At 40.6% G+C, this 15,020-nt stretch overlaps 1 non-coding gene across 1 annotated transcript; it reads left to right on the plus strand.

Moving 5' to 3' along the window:
- Positions 1-14,057: 14,057 nt before the first annotated feature.
- LOC122150602 lies at positions 14,058-14,216 on the plus strand. The gene has a single exon (XR_006163757.1). It is a non-coding gene; the product is annotated as a U1 spliceosomal RNA (small nuclear RNA).
- The last annotated feature ends 804 nt before the right edge of the window (positions 14,217-15,020 follow it).

The following is a 15,020-nucleotide window of genomic DNA, read 5'->3' on the forward strand; positions in this document are numbered from 1 at the left end:
GTAGGTTCTCCATATTTTAGAGAAGTCTTTTGAAACACCTAAAGCATTTGACTGCTAAACAGAAGGCTGGTGGTTCAAACTCACCAGCTACTCCTTGGAAGGAAGATTGCACAATCTACTTCTGTAGTGATACCACCTCAGACAGAATCCCATGGAGGGGTCGCTATGAGTTGAATCCAACTCGATGGCAGTGAGTTTGGTTTTTGTTTGTTTGTTTTGATACACCTAAATATTTAATGTTTAAAAGATCCAAATCATCATCTTCAGTTTATCTTCTGCTTTTTATGTCTTTGGTTATGTTTGATAGTCTATTTATGCCATAAATTAGGGCCTCTAAGTTTGCCCCTATTTTGCCTTTGTTGAACTTTATAGATTTAGGTTTCACATTTAAATCTTTCATCCATCTGGACTTAGTTTTTGTGTATGGTGTGAGATATGGATCTTGTCTGTTTTCTGCAAATGGATATCCAGCTTTGCTAGCACCATTTGTGAGAGACCATCTCTTCCCTATTTAATGGATTTCAGCCCTTTGTCAAAAATCAGCTGACCATAGGTCAATGGGTCTATTTCTGGGGTTCAATTCAGTTCCACTGATCTGTGTGTCATTGTACCAATACCAGGCCGTTTTGACTACTGTAGCTGTATAGTAGGTTTTGAAATCCAAGAGTGTGAGACCGCCTACTTTGTTGTTTTTCTTCTTTAGTGCTTTGCTTACCTGACGTTTCTTTCCTTTCCATACGAAGTTAGTGATTGGTTTTTCCATCTCCTTAAAGAATGTTGATGGAATCTGGAATATATGTATAGTATTGGCATTTTCACAATGTTAAGTCTTCCAATCCATGAGCATGGTATGTTCTTCCATTTATGTAGGTCTCTTTTGGTTTCTTGCAGCAGTACTTCGTAGTTTTCTTTTTTGTATCTCTGGTCAGGTTTATCCCCAAGTATTTTATGTTTTTGGTAGCTATTGTAAATGGTATTGTTTTCCTTATTTGTTTTTCAGAGTTCTATTTGTTGGTGTAGAGGAATCCTACTGATTTTCTAGAATATGTTTCTTGGTGTGTAATCCTCTGGCTTCCCATAGCAGAACAATTTAAAGCATTTTTTTAAAAAAAAAAAAGCAGATAACTTGGCCATGCCCAGACCTCTCACATCAGAATATCTGGAGGCAGTGCCTTGGAATCTACCTGTAAAACAGTTACCCAGAGTGACTCTCCCACTCACTAATGTTTGAGAGTCACTGTCATAAGAAATGGAGTCCATGGGTGATGAAAATGTTTAAAATGCTCGCTCGTCTGCTAAGTGAAAGGTAGAGATTTAAGTCCAAACCAGAAAAGCCGTGAAACAAAGCCCTGGTGATCTATTTCTAAAAATAATCAGCCATTGAAAATCCTATGAAGCACAGTTCTACTCTGACACATAGATCACCATGACTATGAATCGGTTCTACCATAGCTGGTGTAAGAAATACTCAGAAGCCACAGCATTTTCTGCAGTTGAAGAGTTTGTATACTCCAGAAAACTGCTGTTAGGAGGATGGGGGTGGGGTGAGGTGGGGAATGAAGCAAAAACTCCCTAGAGGGGAAAAATGTGCTGTTTTTTTAAACTTCCCTCACAGTTGTATTTCCCTTAAAAATCAGTGTGTGTGAAAAATCAAACTCAGATGATGCTACAATTGTAATGCCTTTTACAATGCCATATTCAAGGAGTTTGAGTTTATAACTTTTTTAACCCTTCCTCAAAAACCATGTCTAATACTGCTCTAACAGAGACTGGTGAAACCCCTGAGACTATGGCCCATAGTCAGCCTTCAGGCCTGGAATTAAACTCACTCCTGTGGCTTCCAGCCAAACAATATAGAAGCATATAAGGTGAACAATTACACCAGGTAGGTACACTCCTTACAACAATCAACCATGGGAGATTAGAAGGGCAGCATTTGCACAGGGAGCTAGCTCAGTGGGCAGGAATGCATAGGAAAGAAGGACATAGGGAAAAGGAACCACAGGGAGGAAGTGGGAAGAGAGCTGTTACATTGTGGGGATTGCAATCAATGTCATTAAAGAAAATATGTAAGAACTGTTGGATGGAATATAAATTTGCTCTGTAAACTTTCACCCAAATCACAATTTAAAAAAAAAAAAAAAAAGTCTCACATATTTAAAGATTAAAAGAAAGCCTGACTTGTTTATCGATCACGTACTTAATTACTATGTATAAACAGTTTGTATTCTCCATGTATGATTTATTAAGGGCAGAGACCTACTATTAACACATGCCCAACCTGATACCATGATAGACAGCTGAACGCTTGTAGTCCCAAACGTGTTACACGGTTTTTACAGCCTTCTGAGGTTTAATTCCAATCATATTTCTTGACTGAAAACCTCGTCATCTGATTTAAAGGGATTTTTCCCCAAGTTTTCTTATTATGAGTCAAGATCTGTCCATGTAAAATTCGTTTTATGTCAGCATTTTAATTGAACACTAAAAAATAATAATTTGTGGAATACAAGATTTAGTGTAGAGCATAAAAAACTAAAATGACAATAATAAAAAAAATATCTATATCATTCACATAAATTAAAGCAAAACCCTAAAAATTCAACCCTATGAATATCATATATTCTGCAGTTGATTTTCCATTTTCACCCCTAAAATGCAGTAAATTACCAAATATTAGCATTCAGCAGTGCAACTTGGATACTGATCAGACACATAATTCTCCCCTAAAACATCACAGCCATTTCTTACCATATTTGTCTTTCCAAATCTTTATTAACTCCACCAAAAGAGCTTATTGAAGGCCTACCTTTATTTTGACCTCAGGGGCTTTCAGCCAGTAAAAACAAAACAAATTAGAACTCTGATATTCACATACATACCAGGGAAAATCAATAGTTTTAATTTTCACATTGAGACCCACAATTTTCAACTGACGGCCTCAGCAGGTTTTAATGGACACAAACAATTTACTTTTACTGTTTTAATTGTTTTTAGTCAATCACTTTTTATTGCCCCTCTACATCTGACTAAACAAATTAATCGAGCTATATTCATAAATGATGACTTGGTAAAATGGCCAGTTATGTGTATTTTACTATTTGAGCCTCAATTACAGGCGGCATTTAGAAATATCTGGCCCAAAAGGTAGCATTAGTTATTAAAACAAAAAGCAGAGCAAGTCAGGAGGATAACAGCAGAGCAATGGCAGCCTGCTGTGGGGTTAAGGCGTCCCAGGGCAGTTTCTAGCAGTTCCCTTTCTCCTATCTGAATGCAGGCTGCCATCAAGCTCTTCCCTATGGAGGAGACATGACAGGGTCATGGGCTTCTAGGATGGCAAAGGCCTTGCAAGCCTGAAGGCAGGGGAAGGCTGTTGGTGTCTACTTAATTAGGAGACTGTCACAGCCCAGGTAAGCCTGCAGTCAGATATGTCAGATGCTGTGTGCACAATCATTTTCTTTAGAATCAAATAAACTCTCTCCTCTCTTTCCAAAAGCTATGCTATCCTGAAGGTGCATGCTCTCACCTGCCAAAAGGTAATTTTGAGGACCTTTATATCTAGCTGGGGTCATGTGCAAAAGGTTAAACGTACAGCTACCTATCAAAAGGTTAGTGATTTGATCCTACCCAGAGGTGCCTCAGAAGAAAGACCTGGTGATCTGCTTCTGAAAAGTCAGAGCCATGAAAATCCTGTGGAAAACTTCTACTCTGAAATACATGGGTTCACCACGCATCAGAATCCACTGGTTTGCTTTGGTTTGGGTTTAAAAATAAAACAAATGCCTAGCAGGCAAGCATCTGAAAACCTACTTCTCCCTGAAAAAGTTTTAACCCAACTCAATTTTTCTGAGCTTAAATATAATGTTCCTGAAATTTGATCAGTAAGAGCCTTATTAAAGCCAAATATTTATGCCACCAATGCAAGTTGACAATTAACTTCTAGATCTGCTCTGATCATGTGATTCAACCCTGAGGTTGATTTGAATCATTACTGAAAGTTAATCAATTTCACCTGTCATGTTTATGCAGTGGCATTTTCCAGAACTGCCATCAAAGTGCTTTCTAACTTTGAACAGTTGCAGTTTCTTGGATTCTCACTGTAGAATGGCTGTATCATAGTGGGTGTGACATTTGCAAATTCAGTTCTGGCACTGGCAAAAAGGGCAGGGAGGGTAGAAAGGGAAATGGTTTAAATAGTACAAAGGACTCTACCCTCTGTCCACTTGCTGAGCATATGTCCTGGGGGAAATATGATTTAGGTGTTCCTATAGTCACTCTTGGGAGCTCTGGTAGCATAGTGGCTAAGACACTTGACTACTAACCAGAAGGATGGCGGTTCAAACCCACCAGCCACTCCTTGGTAGGAAGGTAGGGCAATCTACTTCCGTAGTGATACTGCCTTGGAAACCCAAGGAGGGGTCGCTATGAGTCAGGTCCAACTCGACGGCACATAACAACAATAACACATAACCACTCTAAGCTCTAAACCAACTTTCAACCATTTCTGGCACTCAACTGAAGAAACCACAGTGAGCTGCAACTCAGGAGAGGAAGTTAACTGTGCTGGTTCTACTGAGAAATGTAATCTTAGTTGCCAAAATGGTGCCTTTCTCAGGCTCTTTCAAGGATAATTTGGACTGCCTCACTATGCTCCTGACATACTATCTTGAGAACTTACCCTTACATAAGAATCAGTCCTCTGAGCACACTCTGGCATCACAATGGGAATGATCTGCTGTGCCAAGTCGAAATCCAAGAGGACCCTTCTCTCACTTGATCTGTGTACATGTTACAGCAGGCAAACCCCTGAAATCTCTGACTTGACCCAAAGGGCAAATAATTATTCCTTTTAATTGTGATAAATCACCCTGGAGTAGGTAAATATTTGATTCTCAATTAATTTTCCCAGCACTCCCAACAATGGCAGTGCAGCTGCTCCATGACTCCTTCCATTTCCCTATTGGGCTAAGTGTAGATCAGATTGAAGGGACAGGTGGCTGACAGTGACTTATAGGGGACAGGCTGTGCTCTGAGAGTATATGGTGAAGGCCCTGTAATAAAAGCAAATTTATGAGAAAATTAATATGCAGTTCTGAATTGGCATTTGAATCTAACAGATAAATCAGAAGCTATACTCTGATCTTGCAAAATTGCTGGAGAAGACAAAATGCTGACTGTAAGATCAGCATGTGTCTCAGCACCAATAAGAGTGATTGTTCCCTTGAGAAGTCAGGTGCCTGTCCTCCTCCCCGAAGACTGGGTTTACAGAGCAATAGAGAATTAGGGAGAGCTTTTCAGATTCCAATGACTTGTGTTCAAGTCTATGCCTCAGTTTCTTCATCTTTAGAAGTGATAGCATCTATTTCCTAGGATGGTTGTTGGGACCTAATAAGTTTATATAGGTATTTGTTCCATGAATGAACAAATGAATGTTAGCTGCTATTACTACTATGCATCTTCTGTGAGACCCCCTCCCCTCCAGGTAATTATTCTTTAACTGGGAGCCATTAGTGCTGGGAACTCCAGCATGTTCCCCACACCTCAGGGCTTTACCTCACAGAGTCCTAAGACTCCCTCCCCTCCTTTTCTACCCCCTAGTAACAACCAATCAGTAAATATCAGAAAAACTTGAAATTCCTAGAAACGGCAGTTTGTGGCCTCGGCCACAGGACAGAGCCAATCAACTAGAGACAACACGCGATTTGAAAAATGACAACCAATCCTATAATTTTCTGATTGAAACTCCCCCCGTACCTGCTCCATCCCCGATAAAAGACCCCCTTTCCCTTTGTTCAAGGCTCTCAATCCTGAACCGCTGCATCGGTGATGGTTGAGGGTCCGAGCTCGAGCTTGAATAAACTTTCCTTTTGCTTTTGCATTATCGTGTCTGTGGTAGCTTCCTTGCACTGACACTCCTTTCAAGACCTGGGACCAACACTTCATGACTGTGAAAGTTAAAAATGTAGAAAATAAAACAATAGTAAAAGTAACTAGTGGTGATGGGTGCACAATATAATGAATGTTTCTTTTTTTTTTTTTTTTTGCCTTTCCCTTCACCCAAGTTAGTATGTGTCTAGCCTTCCCTTCCCCACCAACCCCTAGTAACCATCAAAGAATATTGCTTTTTTTGTGAAACCCTTTTCTTGACTTTTTGCAATAGCGGTCTCTACGATATTTGTCTTTTTGTGGTTGACTAACTTCATTCAGCATAATGGGCTCTAAGTTCAACCATAAGATAATTCACAGATTCATCATTGTTCTTTAATGGTGTGTAATATTCCTTTGTGTGTATGCACCACAGTTTATTGATCCATTCCTCTGTTGGTGGATACTTAGGCTGTTTCCATCTTTTTGCCATTGTGAGTGCTGCATAGACCATGGGTGTGCATTTATCGTTCACGTTATGGCTCATATTTCTCTAGGATATATACCTAGTAGCAGGATTGCTGGATCATATGGTATTTCTTTCTATTTCCAGGCTTTCAAGGAAGTGAAATAGCAAGTTATTTTTAAACTTTTTATAGAAATTTCAGAGAAAGTTTACAGAGCAAATTGTTTTCCCATTCAATAACTCATATATATTTTTTCACAACACTGACCGCAGAAAATGCCACATGTTTTGTTACATATATATTTACCACCCATAGGTGGCACAAATGAGTTCTGGTGGCTCAGTGGTTAAAGCATTTGGCTGCTAACCCTATGGTGGGCAGTTCAAACCCACCAGCCACTCTGTGGGACAAAGATGAGGCAGTGTGCTTCCATGAATATTTACAATATTGGAAACCCTATGGGGGCAGTTCTACTCTGTCCTAAAGGATTGCTATCAGTCAGAATGGAACTGATGGCAGTGGGTTTGGTTTGGTTTTGGTTTAGGTGGCACAAATGGTTAAGTGCTCAACTATTAGCAGAGACACCTCAAAAGACAGGTCTAGTGATCTGCTTCTGAAAGAACATCTGTGAAAACCCTGTAGAGTACAGTTCTACTATGACATCTATGGGGTTGCCATAAGTCAGAATCAACTCAACAGTAACTAATACCAACAATGTATCTGCCACAACAACATCCTATGCCCACAATTTTTTTTAAAAAAAAAGTAACTTTTATAATGCTTCTATGTGCCTTGCTTAGCACATAACAAATGTTTATCTCATTATATGCTCCTTCCATAAGGCACAAGCCTCTTTCAGAAAAGGTCACTATGTGTTAGGAGACTGTGCAGCAGTCCTCTCTTCTGTCTTCTTTCTATAAGGCTGGCTGGAGTGCTATTGTGGTAGTTAAGGCTGTGTGTCAGCTTGGCTGGGCCTGGTTTTCAGTGGCTAGACAGTTGGATGGAATTATTCCCCAAGGGGAGACTGGTAATTAACTTCATGATGGAATCTACAGGAACAGCTGAGTAGCTGCTTTAGGGCTATGGATTGCTTCTAGTACATAAGAAACAACTTTGAGGAAGATCTCCAGCTTTTGGCACACCTGAATCCTACATGTAGCCAAGTTGTTGTTCAGCAGTCTGCCATGTTGTCTGCCGATCTTGGGACTTTTAATGGACTTGAATCAATGGCCTGCCATGTGGTTTGGAAATATCGTGACTGTGCCTTTTCACTTGTTGACCTTGGGTTTGTCAGCTCGGCAGCCAGCAGCTGCTGAGTGAAGAAAGCCTCCAGCTTCGGTGGGCCAGGAGCAGGAGGGAGAGCTGAAGGCCAAGGTCGAGGGGCTTTCATCCAGTCTCGAGAGCCTGGCACTTTGAACTCAGACTTCTAGCCTCCAAAATTGTAAGAGAATGAACTCCTGTTTGTTAAAGCCATCCATTTGTGGTATATTTCTGTTAGAGTGGCACCAAGTAACTAAAACAGCTATAAAATCCAAGTCTTGGGTACTGGGCCTGGGTCCAAATGACCTAAGAGAAATGAGGAATTCTACCAGCACCAGCCCAGTGTACCAGAGTTCTTAGACTAGGGCAGTGGTAACCATTGAAAAAGGAAGTTCAAGGGTTACTTGCAACTCACTTAACTACATTGCATATTGATTAAAACATAAATCTAGAACACAATTACTGCCAAAACTAAAACCAAATCCACTGCCGCTGAGTTGATTCCAACTCATAACTAACCTTTCAGACAGAGTAGAACTGCCCCATTCAGTTTCCAAGGCTGTAAATATTTATGGAAGCAGACTGCCTCATCTTTTCCCTGGTGGAGCAGCTGATGGGTTCAAACCACCAACCCTTTGGTTACCAGCCCAATGCTTTAACCACAGCATGACTCAGAGCTCCTCCAAGTACTGCCATGTCATTAAAATATAACTACAAGGGGAGGACTTGTGTTAAGATGGCAGAATAGGCAGGAAGCTACACAGACCCTCTGCAACAAAGAAATGAGAAACCAATTGATATAGATACAGAAGATAATTCCAGAACCCTGATCTTTGAAGGGAAGGATAAAGAAGTGGATTAAATACCAACTAGTAGAAGAACCTGAGAAAGCAGTGAATAAAGAGTCAAATGGAGCTGTGGACTGCCAGCTGTCCTGAGTGCACAGCCATTTTGTATATTTGCAAACAGCATCCTAAGAGTCAGCTGGCAAGGATGTGGAAAGATTAGGACTCGCATACACTGCTGGTGTGACTGTAAAATGATACAACCACTGTGGAAAGCAGTATGGCAATTCCTTAAAAAGTTGGAAATAGAAATACCATTTGATCCAGCAATCCCATTACTAAGAATATAACTTAAAGAAGTAAGAGTCAGAACAAGAACAGATACATACACTCCCATGTTCATCATAGCACTACTAACAATAGCAAAGAGATGGACACAAGCTAAGTGCCCATCAACAGAGGAATGGATAACCAAACTATGGTACATATACACAATGGAATATTATGCAACACTGAGGAATAGTGTAGAATCTACAAAACACCACATAACATAGATGAACTTGGAGGACATTATGTAGAGTGAAAGAGGTCAATCACAGGACAAACACTGTATTAGTCTACTATTATGAAAAGTCAAGGAAAGATCTATATATGGAAGGAAACTTTCTTTGTTGGTTACCAGGGAGTGGAGGGGAGTGGAGGGAAGAGAAAATTCCTAGATAGTTTAGAAATTAAATAAATAATAAAAATCAGGTATTTATACCAAGGATTATCCGTGATTATGAGGGGTAGGAGGGAGTGAGAAAGGGGAAGCTTTTGTTTGCAGGGCACTGAGTTTATGTCGATGGTGGTGGAATATTTGGAAAATGATAGCAATAATGGTGATGCAACATGAAAAATGTCATGAATGTCCTTGAGCTATAAATATGAAATTTGTTATATCGGTGAATGTCTTGTGTATGATTTCACTATAATAAAAGTAAAAAAAAAAAAAAAAATCATGTTCCCCAATTAGCTCCATGTTTCCCATGTATCTTATTCTCCATTGTATCCTGGAGCCCAGCTCTGGCACTCAATCAACTCCAATAACTGTTGCTCTCTTCTACCAAGCTGCCATAACGGAGCACTGGAACATCCTGGCCAGCACTCTTAAGAGCATCATTCATGCCAAGAAGAGAAGCAAATGCCAGGTTCTTATCAGGCTGTGCTCCAAAGTCATCATTTGATTTCTAACTGTGATGATGAAGCATGGTTACATTCGTGAATTTGAAATCACTGATGATCACAGAGCTGGGAAAATTGTGAACCTCACAGGCAGGTTAAACAAGTGTAGAGTGACCAGCTGCAGAGTTGACTGGCAACTTAAAGATGTAGAAAAGTGGCAGAATAATCTGCTCCCATCCCATCAGTTTGGTTTCATGACACTCATGACCTCAGCTTGCATCATGGGCCACAAAAAAGCAAGACAGAAAACAATGGAGTAAAAGCCTCAGAAGTCTTTTTTGCAGGGGATGTAATATGTACAGACAAATAAGATACCTCACTGGGGGGGAAAAAAAGGCTGTTGAAGGGGTGGGCAGAAAGAGGACAGAGGGGAGGAAGAAAGAGGGGCATGTGCAGTGTGGTCTGCCTCTCAAGCAGATGCTCTTCCTACTCTACCACTCTATTTGTTTGGAGATTGTACTATGAGAATCAGCTTTGTTCTCCTACAACTCTGATTAATGTGTTTGAGGACTGTATACACCATCCTGGATCCTATTCTACTCTGATGCATTTGCCCCTTCATTCACTCAGCAAAGTTTAACTGACGGCCAGCCAGGTGTCAGGTGCTTTCTAAGACGCTGGGATAGTACAATAATAAGGTTGCACAACAACATTCATTGCAGCAATACTCACAACAGCCAAAAGGTAAGAACAATGAAATGTCCATCAACAAATGAATGAGTAAACAAAATGTGGTATATACATAAATTTGTATATCAATGTGGCTAGGCCTGGTTGAGGGGCTGGGCAGCTGGTGGTAGTTATTCCCCATGATGAGACTGGCAATCACCTGCATGGTGGGATCTACCACAAGCAGCTATGCAGCTGCCTTTTGGATGTGGTCTGCTTCCTGTATATAAGGAGAAACCTTGGGGATAGTCTCTAGCTTATGGCATGCTTGGACCCTGCATGTAGCCGTGTTGTAGTTCAGCAGCCTGCCATGCTCTGCTGACCGTGGGACTTACAATGGACTTAAATTAATGGCCTGCTGTGTGGTTTCATAACACGGGGACTGTGCCTTTTTACTTGTCAACCTTGGACTTGTCAGCCTCAGCAGCCAGCAGCTGTCTGAGTGAAGAAAAGCATCTAGCTCCAGCGGGACAGGAGCAGGAGGCACAGCTGGACCCCCAGGTTGAGGGGCTTTCACCCAGCGCCTAGAGCCTGGTACTTTGAACTTGGACTTAAAGCCTCCAAACTGTAAGAGAATAAACTCCTGTTTGTTAAGGCCATCCCGTCTGTGGTATATTCTTGTCAGAGGAGCACTAGGTAACCAGAACACATACAAGGAAATATTATTCAGCCAAAAAGAGAAAATGCTACCACATGAATGAACCCTGAAAACATTATACTGAGTGAAATAAGTCAGTCACAAAAGGATATAGTATGATACCACTTATATGAAATAAGCAAATATATAGACACCAAAGTTCATTTCCAGTAGTTAGACAGTGTTCCAGTATTAGAGAGTGTTTTAATGCTATTCATAAGATTTTCAGTGGCCAATTTTTTCAGAAGTGAATGGTCCCATCCTTCTTTCAAATCTGTCTTAGTCTGGAAGCTCTGTTGAAAACTGTCCACCATGGGTGACCCTCCTGGTATTTGAAATACCTGTGGCATAGCCTCCAGCCTCACAGCAACACCCAAGCCACTACAGTACAACAAGCTGACAAGTGGTGCCAGCTCAATGGCACCTAACAACAAATTTATTAGTAGTTACCAGGGATGGAAAGAAGGGAAAAGGGAGAGTCACTGCTTAGGCGACACTGAGTTTCTGTTGATGGTGGTAGAATAATTTGGAAAAAAAAAATAGTGGTGATGGTTGCACAACACAAGATAGTAATAAATGCAACCGGTAAAGTACATTTAAAATTGTTGAAGTGGCAAGTGTTTTGTTACTATGTGCACTGTTATCACAATAAAAATAAATAAATTTAAGAAAAAAGAAAAGGAATATAACTACAAGGGATATTTCACTGTAAGTTTGGGCTTGCCAACTTTGAGCAAGAGACCTACAGTGAAGAAGACCAGAGCCATACCACGTTGACTATGCAACCTAAAAGAAAAAACAGGTGCCACATCCCAGGGCTATTCAATTCAGCACATTTTGCTGAATTGCTTCCCTACACCTTGAAGATATAGCAACTAACTAGGAAACTTTGTCCTAACCCCATGACACTTACAGTCCCCAGACTGATCATTTTTTACATAAGCATGTAATACAAAACTGCATCAAGCAAGCAAAACTGTAACTAAAGGAAAAGAGGAAATGATCAAAAGGACAACTGTTGTAGTTCACAAAGATGAACCAAACTTTTCACTTGTTCCTACTGCTATGTCCTTTGTGATATAACTTTGTAGTTACACCTGCTCTTCCCTTTGAAACTAGGCTTAACTTGATTTGGCCAACAGGATGCTTGCTAGCAGATGTGACATAACAGAAGCTTAAAAGGGACTTGTGGGGAATAAGATGGCATAGACTCACTTTTCTCTGTTCCTCCTATCTAAATATAACCAAATACCCTGAAAATGACACACAACCATAAAAGGTGGAAAGAAGAAGATGGCTGGATAGGGATCTCAGGACTGAGAGAACAAAACCTGAGTTCCTTGAGTTTTCTTTTTTTATATCCCATATCTTAAAGTAGGTACCTAAGAAATCTACAAGAGTGAACTGCCAACAGGGAAAGAAAAGAAAGGAGGGAGGGAAGAAATAAAGATGGAAGGGAGGGAGGGCAGCTTGCTCCTTCTACCCAATGTCTCCAGTACTGACACCCATATCTAGTGACAATGGTGGCTCAATCAACCCACAACAGCCGCACCAGCACTAGTAGAGCTGTGAGGGCCAGCCAATCCTAATCTGTCCCTAGTATTGAAAACAAAGAAACCCCAGTAGACAGAATCATCCCACATCCCACATCCCACATTCCATCCCAGGTGGCTGCAGGTAGGTCCCTCTACTGCAGAGGCTGCACCACCAGGCCCAATGTTTCCTGGCCCACCAGCCATAATCAACCCAGGTCTGGCACCCCAGCCTTCCAATCAGTGGCATAAGATGAACCAAATCCAGATCTTCAGATCCTCCACCTAGTGATACAGAACCACCAGACACTGTGACTCCTAGTCCTCCACCCAGCTACACAAAGTGGCCTCAGCAAGTGCTTTCCTCCCATGACAGCAGTAGCATGGAGTAAGAAGCTCACCTGCGGGGACCAGGTTTGCTGGTCCAATAGAGCCTGGTGGAACCACTGAGACTATGGCCCCTAGCTTCCCTTCAGGTCTGGAATTGAACCCACACCTGTGGTTTCCAGCCAAACAAAGTACAGGCATGTGAGTTAAACATTTACCTCAAGTAGACACACGCCCTGGAGAGAACAATCATGGGAGAAGGAAGGGCTGCTTATGCACAGGGAGACAGCTCAGGGGGCAGGAGAGTATGGAGGGATGGACACTGGGAAGAGGTAACTACGGGGAGGAAGTGGGAGGGGAGCTGCTGCATTGTAAATTTTGGTCAATGACATGAGACAAAGTATATGTGAACTGCTGTATGGAAAGTGAATTTACTCTGTAAATCTTCACCCAAATAAAAAAAAAAAAAAAAAAAAAAAAAAAAAAAGCAGCAGCAGCAGCTCACCTGCACCACATGGCTATAGTCAGAGGGAATATTCAATACCCCACAGGTCCAACAACTCCGTGTCCCACCTATCAACCCTAGATGGCCCAGGGAAGTGACTTCTGCCCACCCCCATTTCCCCTCCTTATGCAGTACCAGCAAGGATCCAGCAGGATCTCAGAGCAGAATACATTGCAAGGGCTCAAAAAATTGAATTGTCATTGAGACTACGACTCATAAAATAGGCCAGAACCTACATACTAAACCTAAACAGAGTGATGTTCTTCTAAAATTAAGATTTTAATAGGACCAAGAGGTCCTAGAGCTCTGGTAGCGTAGTACCTAAGGCACTTGACTGCTAACCAGAAGGCTGGCAGTTCAAACCCACCAGCCACTCCTTGGAAGGAAGGTTGGGCAATCTACATCCATACTGATACTGTCTCAGAAACCCAAGGAGGGGTTGCTGTGAGTTGAGTCTGACTTGATGGCACATAACAACAAGAGTGTCCTAACATAATAACTAAAATATCTATGATACAATATGTTAAGGACTAAAAGAAAATAATTGTCAAATGTGAATCCTAAATTTGGTAAAGCTATCCTTTAGAAATGAAAGGAGAAATAAATGCATTTCCAGATGAAGGAAATATAAGAGAAAAGGTCACTAGCAGAAATATGCTTAAAGAATGGCCAAACCAAAGCTCCCCAAACAGAAAGGAAATATAGAAGATTTAGAATTTCAGAAAGGAAAGGAGAATAATAGAATAGGTGAAAGAAAGAGAGAGAGACAGAGAGAGAAAGAAAGAAATACTGGCAGGAGAGACACCATGATCACGAAGGTGGTTTTCCTGGTGTGAGGCTCCCCCATTGCACTCCAGGTATGCTGACCTCTGCAATCTCTCCAAATGTGGGAAACTTGGCCCCATAATTTGTGGTATTGTGGGACTGCATTCATGCTACCTCAGATAATGTGTTTCAGTAATAGGTTTAGTTTGATTTATATTTAGGTGAAACCTGAACCTACGTCATATAACATCACATTCAAGTAACTCTGATAATAAGGTCTGTTTAATTCAATAAAGTTTCCTTCCATGTATAAACCTTGCCTTGACTTTTTACAATAATGAACTAATAGTATATTTGTCCTTCTGTGATTGACTTATTTCACTCAGCATAAGATCCTCCAAGTTCATCCACATTATGAGGTGTTTTGTAGATTCTACATTATTCTTTAGGGTTGCATAGTATTCCACTGTGTGTATGTACCATAGTTTGGTTATCCATTCTTCTGTTGATGGGCATCTTCATTGTTTCCATCTTTAGAAACAAAGCTTTATTTAAATAAATAAAGGTAAAAATGCAATGTCCCCAACTTAAAATGGAGGTTCATTCTGGTGACTCTTGTAAAATTATTCTGATGTAAGGTGAATAACTTTTTCTTTAAGTTTTATTATTGCCTTTTATTATTGGTATCTTTATAAATCTGATTTTTGAACATCTGTAAGTGACCATCTGAGAATTATAACATCAGCAAACTATGGGCTGGCAACATTGTATGACACATATTGCTATGATAAATTATACAAAACAAAACAGACAGTTGTAAGTGCAGTTCATTGTAACTTGAATACATTATAAGTTGGGAAGCTGGGAGCTACCTGTAATAGACCACCATTCTCATGATTTTTTCTAAATACATTTTATCAAAATATAATTTATGTACAATGAAATACACAAAACCAAAGTGACATGGGTCAATGTTTTTTTTTT

This window comes from Orycteropus afer, unplaced genomic scaffold (genome assembly GCF_000298275.1).
Source record: "Orycteropus afer afer isolate SDZICR_OR568_19922 unplaced genomic scaffold, OryAfe1.0 scaffold00180, whole genome shotgun sequence".
NCBI classification, from domain to species: Eukaryota; Metazoa; Chordata; class Mammalia; order Tubulidentata; family Orycteropodidae; genus Orycteropus; species Orycteropus afer.